The sequence below is a fragment of the Colobus angolensis genome, unplaced genomic scaffold, assembly GCF_000951035.1.
Source record: "Colobus angolensis palliatus isolate OR3802 unplaced genomic scaffold, Cang.pa_1.0 Scaffold311, whole genome shotgun sequence".
Classification (NCBI taxonomy): domain Eukaryota; kingdom Metazoa; phylum Chordata; class Mammalia; order Primates; family Cercopithecidae; genus Colobus; species Colobus angolensis.
In genome coordinates, this window is record NW_012116389.1 from 2,209,532 (window position 1) to 2,223,072 (window position 13,541).

Here is a 13,541-nt window from a genome sequence, read left to right on the forward strand (position 1 = left end):
AATGGATATTTACAGAACATTTTACCCAACAACTGAAGAATATACATTCTTTTCTTCAGCACATGGTATATTCTCCAAGATAGATCATATGCTAGGTCACAAAACAAGTCTCAATAAATTTAAGAAAATCAAAATTACATCAAGTATCCTTTCAGATCACAGTGGAATAAAACAAAATTAACTCCAAAAAGAACACTCAAAGCTATACAAATACATAGAAATTAAATGATCTGCTCTTGAATGATCTTTAGGTTAACAATGAAATTACAATGAAAATTTTAAAATTCTTTGCGCTGAACAATAATAGTGACACAACTTACGAAAACCTCTGAGGCTGGGTGGGGTGGCTCACACCTGTAATTCCAACACTTTGGGAGACCAAGGCAGGCAAATCACTTGAGGTCAGGAGTTCAAGACCAGTCTGGCCAATATGATGAAACCCCGTCTCTACTAAAACTACAAAAATTAACAAGGCATAGTGACGTGCACCTGTAGTCCCAGCTACTCAGGGACTGAGGCAGGAGAATCACTTGAACCCGGGAGACAGGGGTTACAGTAAGCCAAGATTGTGCCAGTGCATTCCAGGCTGGGCAACACAGCGAAACTCCATCTCAAAAACAAACAAACAAAAAAACAGAAAAACCTCTGGGATACAGCAAAAGCAGTGCTGAGAGGAACGTTTATAGCATTAAATGCTTACATCAAAAAGACTGAGAGAGTGCAAATAGACAATCTAAGGTCACAACTCAAGGAACTAGAGAAACGGGAACAAACCAAACCAACTCAGCAGAAGAAAAGAAATAACAGAGATCAGAGCAGAACTAAACAAAATTGAAACAAACAAAAAAACCCAAAAGATACATGAAACAAAAAGCTGGTTCTTTGAAAAGAGAAACAAAATTGATAGACCATTAGTGAGATTAGCCAAGAAAAGAAGAGAGAAGATCCAAATAAGCTCAGTTAGATATGAAACAGGAGATATTTCAACAGATACCACAGAAATATGACAGATCTTTCAAGCTTACAATGAACACCTTTATGCACACAAACTAAAAAATCTAGAGGAGATGGATAAATTCCTGGAAACCTACAACCCTCCTAGATTAAATCAGGAAGAAATAGAAACTCTGAATAGACCAATAACAAGTAGCGAGATTGAAACAGTAATTTTAAAAATTTTTAACAAAAAAAAATCCAGGACCATATGGACTCACAACTGAATTCTATCAGACATTCAAAGAAGAATTGGTACCAATGTTACTGAAACTATTCCAAAAGACAGAGAAAGAGGAAATCCTCCCTAAATCAGTCTGTGAAGCCAGTATCACCTAATAATAAAACAAGGAAAAGACATAGCACAAAAAGAAAACTACAGACCAATATCCCTGATTAATATATATGCAAAAATTCTTGGCAAAATACCAGCTAACTGAATCCAGACTGTAAATTAACTGCAAAAGGAACCCTCAAAACCATACAAATACATGGAAATTAAATGATCCTCTCTTGAATGATCTGATGGGATAATTGACAAGCCACATGTAGAAGAATGAAACTGGATCCTCATCTCTCACATTATATGAAAATCAGCTCAAGATGGATCAAAGTCTTAAATCTTAGACCTGAAACCTAAAAATTCTAGAAGATAACATCAGAAAAACGCTTTTAAACGTTGGCTTAGGCAAAGAGTTCATGACCAAGAACCCAAAGCAAATGCAACAAAAACAAAAACAAATAGATGGAACCTAATTAAACCAAAAAGCTTCTGCACAGCAAAAGAGATAATCAGCTGTGTAAACAGACAACCCACAGAGTGGGAGAAAATATTCACAAACTATGCATCCAACAAAGGACTAATATCCAGAATCTACAAAGAACCCAAACAAATCAGCAAGAAATAAACAAATAATCCCATCAAAAAATGGACAAAGGACCTGTATAGACTCTCAAAAGAAGATACACAAATGGCCAACAAATATATGGAAAAAATGCTCAACATCATAATTATCAGGGAAATGCAAATCAAAATCACAATGTAATACCACCTTACTCCTGCAAGAATAACCATAATTTAAAAATAAAAAAAATAGATATTGGAGTGGATGTGGTGAAAGGGAACACTTTTACACTGTTGGAGGGAATGTAAGCTAGTACAACCACTATGGAAAACAGTATGAAGATTTCTTAAAGAACTAAGAGTAGAACTACCATTTGATCCATCAATTCCACTACTGGGTATCTACCCAAAGGAAAAAAGTCATTATATGAAAAAGACACCTGTTCAGGTGACAGATGCACCAAAATCTCAGAAATTACCACTAAAAAACTTATCCATGTGAAAAAAAATCACCTATTCCCCAAAATTATTGAAAAAAATAAATAACTAAGACATTGTCCTAATGAGGGTCCACAGGCTTCAAAAGAAGGTCCATGGCAGTAAGAAGGTTCAAACCTCTGCTGTGGATAGATCCCCATGAAAGAGGGAAGCGGTAGCCTCTAGTTGGGAGGCCTGGCAGAGATGGGCCAGGAAATCTCAGAAATCAATGCTCTAGGGCAGGGGCTGGCAGCCAGACTGCCCAGAAAAGGACTTTACTCCATTTTGTCTTCTTTCTACTTACTGTTTTAGCTTGTATTTATGGATTCAACTTCTGAACTTTTCCACTGTGCCCAGCAAGGAGCTTAGCAGGGGAGGGTTCCTGGCAGGGTGGAATAGAAAAAAGAGCCTGACAGGCACCAGACTTAGCCCCTTGAATTGGGATTTTGGGTGGTGGCCAAGGACCGATAGGTCAGCCCTCAGTTTCCAAGTAGGGGGTCTGGGAGTGATAGAGTCCACATTCCAGGACTTTCCTGGAGATAGACCATTTTGGGCTATCACTGAAGGCTGGTATAGCAGGGCTGAGAAGTGAACTCCCAGGCACAAACTATAGTGAGCCCACAGCACCTACCCTTGGGAGTCAGTGGCTGACACGAAGTCTTTAAGCTGCACAACCTGGACCCCTGTCCTTAGGAACTTTGGGTAGGAGGCAAGGCAGGCAAAACTGGCAAACTATATGAAAGATGCTAGGACGGTTCCCCAGTCTGACCTCTGCTTCTTCCAGAGTGTAGCAGATGTTTGGGGCCCCTCCTCTGATTACAGCAGCAGTTACAGGGGCCAGCTCTATACCAGTCCTCAACATCCCACCTCAACAGTCATAGGTCTCTCCTTTTGCCTGTCTCAGGGCTATTTTTAAAAGCCACAGAGTCAGCTGGGGTATGAGTGGGAGATGCAGCCAGGAAGTGCAGGAGAGTTAATTCCCCAGAGTGGGACCCATAGATAAATGGCCCAGCTTCCCACTCACTCTGGGAGGCTTCTGAGGTTCTCGCTGAGTCAGGCCCCCATCTTCTGAAGCAGAGACCTTGATGGCACACTTCCTGCTCCCTTCCTGCAGCCTGCTAGGGTCACTTCCCAAAAAAACTACCTGGACCCAAGTAATTTGCTCCAGGTTCTGCTTCCAGGGAGACCCAAACACACATAGTAATAGAGTTTTTAAGCTGGGCACACGACTGCCTCTTATAAAGGCTATATTGCTCAGCTGTGTATTTTAACCATGAGTGGCCATAGTGATTAAGTTTTGGCCAATGGGATGTGAGAAGAGGTGACTGTGCAACTTCCAAATCACTCAGTTGCTAGGAAGGGGCATGCCATCTTCTTCCCTTTTGCCTCTTCCCACTGCCTGGAAAGCAGAAGCAGCAGTGCACAACCTGGGCCGTGTGGACAAAGGTCTTTACCTCCTAATATTCACACCCTTGTGTAGCCTCCTCCCACATTCAACCAAGAATGGCTTCTGTGATCAATAGAATATGGCAGAAGTGACTGTATGACTCCCACAGACAGTCATAAAAGGCACTCTATCATCCACTTCAGTTCCTTGGGTCCTTTACTCTGGAGAACCAGCCACCATGACATAAGGACACTCAAGTAGCCCTGTGGAAAGGTCTAGGTGAGGAGGAACCAAGCCCTCCTTCCAATAGCCATGTGAGAGAGAAAATGGTTGGAAATGGATCGTACCCCAAATAAACCTTTTGGTGACTACAGCCCTAGCTGACATCTGACTGCAAACTCATGACAGGTCTCAAGCCAAACCTGTCCAACCAAGTTTCTTACAAATTCCTGATCGACAAAAACCATAAGACTTAATAAATAATTTATTTAAGCCACTAAGTTTTAGGTTAATTTGTTATATAATACTAAATAACTACTATGGATTGTATTTTGGCTCTCCTGTCAAAAATTTACATGCTGAAGTCCTAACCCCTAGGGCCTCAAAATGTAGCATTACTTGAAGTAAATGTCTTTACAGAGGTAATCCAGTTAAAATAAACTTATTAGAGCAAGCCCTAGACCAATATGACTGATGTCCTTACAAAAAGGGGAAATTGGCCGGGCGCGGTGGCTCAAGCCTGTAATCCCAGCACTTTGGGAGGCCGAGACGGGCGGATCACGAGGTCAGGAGATCGAGACCATCCTGGCTAACATGGTGAAACCCCGACTCTACTAAAAAATACAAAAAACTAGCCGGGCGCCATGGCGGGCGCCTGTAGTCCCAGCTACTCGGGAGGCTGAGGCAGGAGAATGGCGTAAACCCGGGAGGCGGAGCTTGCAGTGAGCTGAGATCCAGCCATTGCACTCCAGTCTGGGCGACAGAGCAAGACTCTGCCTCAAAAAAAAAAAAAAAAAAATAAAAAATAAAAAGGAGAAATTTGGAGACGCATGCCACACAGGGAGAATGCCACGTGAAGATGAAAGCAGAGATTGGGATGATGCTTCTTCGAGCCAAGGAATGCCAAAGATTGCCAGCAACTACCAGAAGCTGGATGAGAGTCATGGGATTCTCACAGTCCTTAGAAACCAATCCTACTAACACCCTATCCTTGGACTTCTGACCTCCAGAACTGCAAGAAAATAAGTTTCTGTTGTTTAAGCCCCCATGCTTATGGTACTTGGCTATGGCAGCCAGAGCAAACCAGTACAATAACTGATACAGACAACATCCAAGGGATAGTGGAGCAGAGAGACTGAAGAATTCTGGACCTTTCATGTCACAGCAAGAGCCTCCACACCAACTCTGGCTTCTCTATGAAAAAGAAATAAATTCTTTTCTTAATTAAGCCACTGTTCTTCCCATCTCTAGCCCACGTAGCTGAAGCTATATCCTCACAAATTCAGCATCTAAAACTTCCTCTCGACATGTGCTTTCCTGACAGATTTCACATGGAAATGAATCCCCAGAATAAAGAAATAAATGGAGATCAACACTGTCATCAAGATTGTAAAGACTGTCTTCCTTTCACACACTGACACTGAATGTTTCTTCCAGATGGAAAGCAGTGGGGTTGGGTGGAAGGGGATGCAGGAAGCCTTTACTGTGAAGGAGCAGCACATCCTGGCAGGACTGAGGGGGAGGTCTGGGGGAACCACACTGGCTCTGCTCACTCTATGGAGACAGAGCAGAACATCTCTCTAAGGAAAAAGAAAGGGCACCAGGTCCAGGAGAGACTGCCCAGGGCAGGACCAGAGGCCAACACAAAGATTCAAAAGAAGTGCTTCTTTCTGTCCTGAGCTAAAACAAACCACACGTACATTCCCACTCCTCCCCAAGGTAGCCTCTTCCATTCTGCTGTCCCTAAACAACTTGAGGGCTGGGGAGTTGGAGTGGGACCTTGCAGTATTAGAACTCTTTCTGTTTCACTTAACATGAAGCCAGCATATACTGGCCTAAGCAAAGAAGAGATTTATATATCAGAAACAGAAAAGTCCACAGGGCTTCAGGTGCAACTGGATTCAGGAACTCAAACAATGTCATCAGAAATCTGTCTCTATCGCTTGGATCTGATTTCCTTGTGTTTCCTGATTTCAGGCAGGTAAACATGCCACAGCAGCAGCAAGCTTGCATTTTCCCAGCTTACTAGCGGAAAAGCAAGCTTCTTTCCCACAGTTCCAGCAAAAGCCCCACGGCTGATGCTCATTGGCCCAGGTTGGGGCATGTGACCATTGGCATGACTCCCATTGGCCAGGCGTGAGGCAGGTGCTCACTACTGGAGCCAGAGTGGAGGATGAGCCCCACCCAATCACTGAACCATGTGGGTCAAGAGTAAAGGGGCTGTGGCTTCCACCCCATCAGAAGGGCACTGGATGATGGATTAACTCTGTGTGATGCGTCTTCACACTGACATCAGGAGGATAAGGAAGTGAGAGACTCCCTCAGCTGAGTGGCCGGCATGTGCCAGGCTAGAGCAGCCTGGCTATGGCAAAGCATCCAGCCCCACTGTGTGGACGGGAGGATAAGACCCAGCCCTAGTCTGGCCTCAGACTAAGGGCTCCTCAGCCCCAGGTTTCCCCATGCATTGGCACTCCTCCAGACCAGGAGTAAGACGTTTCTTTACTAGGCACAATTCCGTACTTTCTTACTCCACCGTATGGCCCTCCGCTGTTGTCCAGTTACCCTCAAATGTGGTCTTAGCCCCAGCAAGCCTTCTGCCTTCTACCTTCCCTCCACTCTCCCACCATAGGTTACACCCACACGCATTCTTCCACAAGTAGTCCAACACCTCTCCCCCGACCCTCCATTTCCTTGACAGCACAGTTCCCACGAAGCCCTTCCTCTGATCTGCACCACCCAGAGAGGCTAAGCTCTGCCTGCAGTCTCCACTCACACCCTGCCTCATTCCTACAAGAGACTCTGGTCCCCCCACTTAGCCTGGGAGCTCCCAGGACAGGAGTCTGGCTTCCTCCTTGCTCTTTTCCCACCCCAGTTCCTCTGCATGCAAGACAGAGGACAGACAGGCCTACCCCCAAAGAAGGGGTTAAATAATCTGAAAGCTAGGGTCATCACAAAGCAAAAGAAGTAAGCGGTCAATTCAGGGTGGCTTCCTGGAGTGGCAGCAGGCGTCAAGGTTCACATGGGCTGCAGCAGAGCTGCTAAGCTGTCAGGGTCCCTGTCCTTGTCCCTCTGGGTCCCGTCCCATCTCAGGCAAGAATAGGCCTAGGGGCAAGCACAGCTGGCAAGTGACTCAGGCCTGGGCAGGATCCAGAATAAAGAGGAAGCGAGAGAGGCGCGCATAGCTGAGGCTATTTTTACCCAGACCTGTGCAAACAGAGGCGTGAGCTGGTCTGGCCAGTTCCTCCCCTCCCTTGGCACCTGGCCTGGAAGTCCCTTACCAAGTAGGCAGTGCTCAGTGGGTTGGGAGCCAGAGGGGAGGAGTGGGTGGGTAGAGAAAGGGCAGATGTAAGAACTGCCTCCAGGTACCCTAGAGAGGCAACACCTTGGAAGGTGATAAGTGCTACGAAACAAAGTAGAGAGTAAAGAAGTTTAGGATTTAGGGGGAAGGGATCTGTTTGCAGTATTAAGGAGGGGGACTGGCATTAAGAAGAGAGGTGGGGAGCCATGGGAATACTGGGTAAGAGCATTCCAAGCAGAGGGAGCCGCCAGTACAGACCAAAAAACAAGAGGGGTCTAGGAATAAATTTTCAAAATAGCAGGGAGGCTGGTATGGCTTCAGGGAGAGCAGAAGACAAGAAGAGAGGTGAAGGGACGTGATGGAGGAGTCACTCAGGGCCTGGTAAGTGCTCAGAACTAAGGAGCCACAGGATCTCGCCGATGTTTTAAAATGTGTTCCACAATAGTCAGTCTGGGAGAAATGTATTAAATAACACCACAGGGACACAAGCCACAAACTTTGACAGGCGATGCTCGTGCGCAGAACCCACAACACAGTTTCCTCAAAAGAGAGCCTGCAAGGAAAAGAGAAGCACAGGCAGAGAGATTGAGAGGAGTCTCTGTGTGAAATCTGAATGTGTGAATCAGATTTAAGTAAACAACTGGTAAAAATACATAAATAAATAATCAATCAAAGCACTTATAGGCAAGGAATAAAATTAAATAATGATTGGATATTTAATGCTATTAAGGAATGTTCATATTTCTTAGGAGTGAAAATGGTGTTGTGTGTAATGGTATTGTGGTTATTTTTTAAAGTCCTTATCCTTTAGAGGTACACACTGAAACATTTACAGATAAAATGATAGATCTGTAGTTGGATCTAAAATGATCGTGGTTGAGGTAGAGGGACAGAGGAAATAAATGAAGTGATGGGTGCATGGAAGATCATTATAATACTTTATTCACTTCATGTATTTTGAAGCTTTCTTTTTGTTTGTTTGTTCGTTTTTGTTTTTTTGTTTATTTGTTTGACACAGAGTCTCACTGTATCACCCAGGCTGGAGTGCAGTGGCGTGATCTCAGCTCACTGAAACCTCCCCCTCTTGGGTTCAAATGATTCTCCTGCCTCAGCCTCCCAAGTAGCTGGGACTACAGGCGTGCGCCACCATGCCTGGCTAATTTTTGTATTTGTAGTAGAGCTGGGGTTTCACCATGTTGGCCAGGCTGGTCTCGAACTCCTGACCCAAGTGACCCACTATCCTCGACCTCCCAAAGTGCTGGGATTATAGGTGTGAGCCACCGCACCCGGCCTGAAGCTCTTCTTAACAAACAATAATAACACTCAATCCAGATACTGAGATTGGAGAGTGGGGTGCCAGAGATTGTGAGGAAGTGATTGTAGTGAGCAGGTGAACAGGTAAGCAGGTGAGGGATGAGTTAAAGATGACTTGAGACTGGAAGCAATGGATGAGAGAGAGAAGTCAGGGATGCACTTGGAAGAAAAGACTTCCCCTTCCTCCCCTGGCTCTGGCATTTGGCTTCTCCTTCCCTCCCCACTCCCTCCTCCCCTCTCATTTTATTCTTCTCTCCCATCTTTCCATCCTCTGCCCACCCTCCTCATCCTCCCTTCCTTCCTCATCCCTCCTCCCCTATCTCTCCTTCCTTTTTTCTCTTCCTCCCGCCTCTCTTATCTTCAGCAAACATCTTCCTGGCTTCCTTCCCAGCCCTGCACAGGTGGCCCTACCCAGCTGGTTTTTCTCTGCAGCTAGGTTGTCAGGCAGCCCCACTTTGATTCTCCTGGTCACCACCACCCCCAGCTTCCCGGGCCTGCTCTCCTTGCTGAGTGCTGCCTTCACCAAGTTTCCTCAAAAGGAGAAAAGAGGTGCTACTGGGGCCTCTTCTCCCTCCACAGAGCAAGAACCACCACAGCCTGAGGTTGTCCCGGCCCCACTTCGAAGGGAATGGCGGTGAGGACCTGGGAAAAGCGTTAGGGACCCAACTTGGCAATGAGAGCATGAGATGGTCTTTGCTGTTCTTCTCCCAGAAATGATTCATCTCACTGCAGAGGAGGGTGGAGGCTGCAAGAAAAGCAGAAGTGACCTCAAGACCTCAAGACACTTCCTGTCCAGGCATTTGTTTTCAAGTGGCCAGCCTGGGGACCCAGGAGGGAAAGGGGAGGACTTCCCCGGGCTTCCTCCAAACTGTCTCCCTTGAGCAGCACTAGACTCAATACCTGCTCCCCACCTGCTCTTTGCCTGCTCCCACCTCAGGAAGGGGACTGCAGGGTACACAGGAGGCTGGGCCCTGGACACCAGGCTCCAGCCACACCAAATCCTCAGTCCCCAAAGCCCCAGGCCCTGGACTTGCCAGAACCATGCAGGCTGGGCTACTGTGGGTCTTGGCAGAACCAGCAACCAATGGAGGGCGAGAAGGAAGGAGAACTCTAACATTTTCCCAGAACAAACCACACAGGAACCCAAGAAAGGCTGAAGTTCTATTTTTTGCCGATCCGGTGTAATGAGAGTATAAAGTCAAAATTAACTTGAATTGTGGAAAATAAAGACAAGCCATATTTCCTGAACCTGAGTCAATGGACTGAGATTCCACCCAAATGAAGGAAAGGCGAGGAGGGAGCCGGGGGTCTTCTGGCTCCAGTGAGATCTGAGGCTATCTGCTGCAGACCCCAGATTGCAGGCCACAGTCCCTGTCCAGTGGCAGGGCACCAGCCAACCTTGCCACTGTGGGCAGCCATCAGGGACTGTGCCACTCTCAAGAGGGCCTTGGGACCCTAAACTAGCCGTGTCTCCCCAGGGAGAGTAGACACACACTCCCAGGGCTGAGCATGGGCCCGGCACTCTGGTAATCATCAGAGTGCTGTGCTCTAACTTCTCAGTCCATGGGAGCCCAGACTCTGGGCCCATCCCTTTCTGTAAACATCTGGTTTGTTGAGGGCAATCACTCTATGACCAGCCAGGGTCCTCTCCTCCAGTGTCAACTCCCACCTGGCAGTTGAGGCTGCCTCTGCCCACACCTGCCCTGGGCCCAGGTCCCCTCACCTCACCAGGCAGTGGCCAGCAGCGCCCTGCCTAAGGCACAGCAGCTGACAACAGACCTGCCTCAAACCTTCCCCCGTGGGGCAGCAGTGGTTTGTCTCCCTTGTCTTAGCTCAGGAACTAAGACAACTTTGTACTTTATTGACCCTGTTGTTTAATTTTTGCTTCTATATTCATGTATGAACATTAATTAAGCATTAGACATTAAGTATGTATTAAATTAATTCATAGATTTCTATATTTATTGATATCCATGAAATTATAAAATGGAAATACAGTTTTCTTTACTTACCATATATTTGCTTTGTTTTAGTATCAGAATTACAACACCTCATAGAATATGTTGGAAAACATTTCATCTTCTTCACTGCTTTCAAACAGTTTGATTACATAGGAATTATCTGTGCCTTAAAGGTTTATATAATTCTCTTATAAAACTGAGCTTGGCATTTTTTACGGGTAAATTTAATAGTTTATATTTCTCTTGAAAAGCACCCATTTCACCTAGATGTTCAAATACATTGGCATTAAGATAATATTCCCTCATAGCTTTCAAATATACTGTATTCTTGGAAGTATGTCCTTTCTCTTGTATATTTCCACTTTCATTTGTGATCAGCCATGCTAAACCTTTGTCTATTTACTGGTCTACTCAAGAGGAAAGTTTACTTTAATCAATTCAATATTTTATTTTTATTTCATTGTTTTCTGTTTTTATAGTTACTAATTCCTTCTTTCTTTGGATTTAATTTATTGTTTTTTCTAGTATATTTAGCTGTTAACTTGTTTCACTAATTTTGTCTTTCTTGCTTATTATCAATGTAATTAAGGCTACAAATTTTCCTCCACTTACTAGAATGTTCATATCTCTTATTTTAATATTCATTGTTATTCATTTCTAAATAATGTTTAATTCCAATTTTTACTTCCTTACCATAATAATTGCTTAGAAGGGTGATTTCTGGTGTTTTAAAATTTATTAATTATCTATGTGTGGAATATTTCCAAACATATGGGAGAAAATAATAAGAAAATCAAACCCAAAGTGTCTGTCACCCAGTTTTATTAGACTATAATATAATGTCATATTTGCTGTAGATTTTATTTTTTTATATTTTTTTTTATTTTTATTTTTTGAGACAGAGTCTCGCTCTGTCACCCAGGCTGGAGTGCAGTGGCACAATCTCAGCTCACTGCAACCTCTGCCTCCCGAGTTCAAGCGATTCTCCTGCCTCAGCCTCCCAAGTAGCTGGGACTATAGACACCTGCCAACACGCACGGCTTTTTGTATTTTTAGTAGAGATGGGGTTTCACCATGTTAGCCAGGATGGTTTCGATCTCCTGACCTTGTGATCTGCCCTCCTTGGCCTCCCAAAGTACTGAGATTATAGGCATGAGCCACCATGCCTGGCCTGCTGTAGGTATTTTTTAAAGAAATAAAATATTCAGTGCGGTTCAGAATCCCCTGTGTATCCCTCCTATGGTTGGCAGATTTCTAAGACGGTACCCAAGATTCCAGCCTCCTGGTGTGCACACTTTGTATAATCCCCTCCCTGTGAGTGTGGGTGGGCCTGACATAATCAGGTGAGCCCTTTAAAAGGAGGTTCTAGAGTTCAGAGACATAAGTCAGGCAGCTTCAAAGCTGCAGCAGATACTCTCTTGCTGGCCTGTTAAAAAAAGCAAACCTCTATGTTGTGAACTGCCTACAGAGAGAGTCACATGGCTGGAACCTGAGGTCAACCTCTGGAAGCTGAGAATGACACCCAAGTCAGTGGCCAATAAAAAAATAGGGAATCTTATAGCTGCAAAAAATTGAGCAACCTGAAAGAACTTGGAATAACAATGAAAACTGAACAACCTGAATGAACTTGGAAGAAGACCCTGAGCTTCATATGAAAACACAGTCCTGGCTGACACTCTGATTTCAAGCAGAGGACCCAGCTAACCCTTATATGGACTTCTGATTCTAAAAAATGTGAGATAATAATGAGTGCTGTTTCAAGCAGCCACATTTGTGGTAGGAGTTAGAGACCAGCCTGACCAACATGGCGAAACCCCACCTCTCCTAAAAATACAAAACTTAGCCGAGTGTGGTGGTGTGTGCCAGTAATCCTGGCTACTCGGGAGGCTGAGACAGAAGAATGACTTAAACCTGGGAGCTGGAGGTTGCAGTGAGCCGAGATGTTGCCACTGCACTCCAGCCTGGGGCAAGACTCTGTCTCAAAAAAAAAAAAAAAAAAACGAATACATCTCCCTTATTCCACTTCCCTGCCTCTCTCTGCAGAGGTAACTAACAACATGCCTTTGTGTTTATCATTCCTGGACATGATTTACACTTTTACTGCATACTTAGTATCCATAAAAGTTACATAGTATTATTTGCAGATAGTATTGTTAACTCTATAAAAGTAACATTGTACTATACATATCATTCTGCAACTTGCTTTGGTTGCTGGACACCATATTTTTAGTTACATATATACATACAGGGAGATATGGCTGTCCTTATTCTGAGAGCTGAAAAGAATTCCTGAGAGAAGGGTGTTCTTCCATTATGACTGTAGATTTGACAGTCCCTCTCTTTTTTACATAACTTGAGGCTATAGCATTAGATGCATAGATGCTTGGCATTTTTATATATTCTTGAGAGATTGAGTGGTCTGACAATATGAACTATCCTCTTTGTGCCTTTTGTTTTCTATCTGAAATTCTCACTCATTCCCACTGACTATGATGATTCATGTTTGTAATTATTTCTGATACATGATTTGATGCTTCTATTTGTCATATATCTTTATTTTTAATCCTCTCATACGAACAATCTTTATTTTTAATCTTCCCAAACAAACAATCTTTATTTTTAATCCTCCCAAACAAACAATCTTTTATTGGATACGTGGAGTTTTCTTAGTTTCATTTTTCTTTTTTTTCTGGTTATCTGGTAGTTACATACTTTCTTTTTTTCCCCAGTGGATACCCTCACATTTTTAACACACACACTAATCTCTGGTGGCATCAATTGTGTTAAACTCCATGTCTGTTTTGTCCTGCCTACATTATCTCGCTTTTCCAGAATCTCTGCCGAAGGTCAGCTACACACGGGAATGCAGGACTGGGAAGGGGGAGGTGAACGTGAGAACTTTGAGATCCCCTGTGGAGTTAGTCTGAGCTCTCCCTGGGCTGAGAAGTGGCCTCACCCCCCTCAGGAATTCACTGCCTCAGAAATGAGCTCTGGGAGATGATGCAGTGCTGTCCGTGGTCATGGGCACCCTCTGAAACTCAGCCCCTC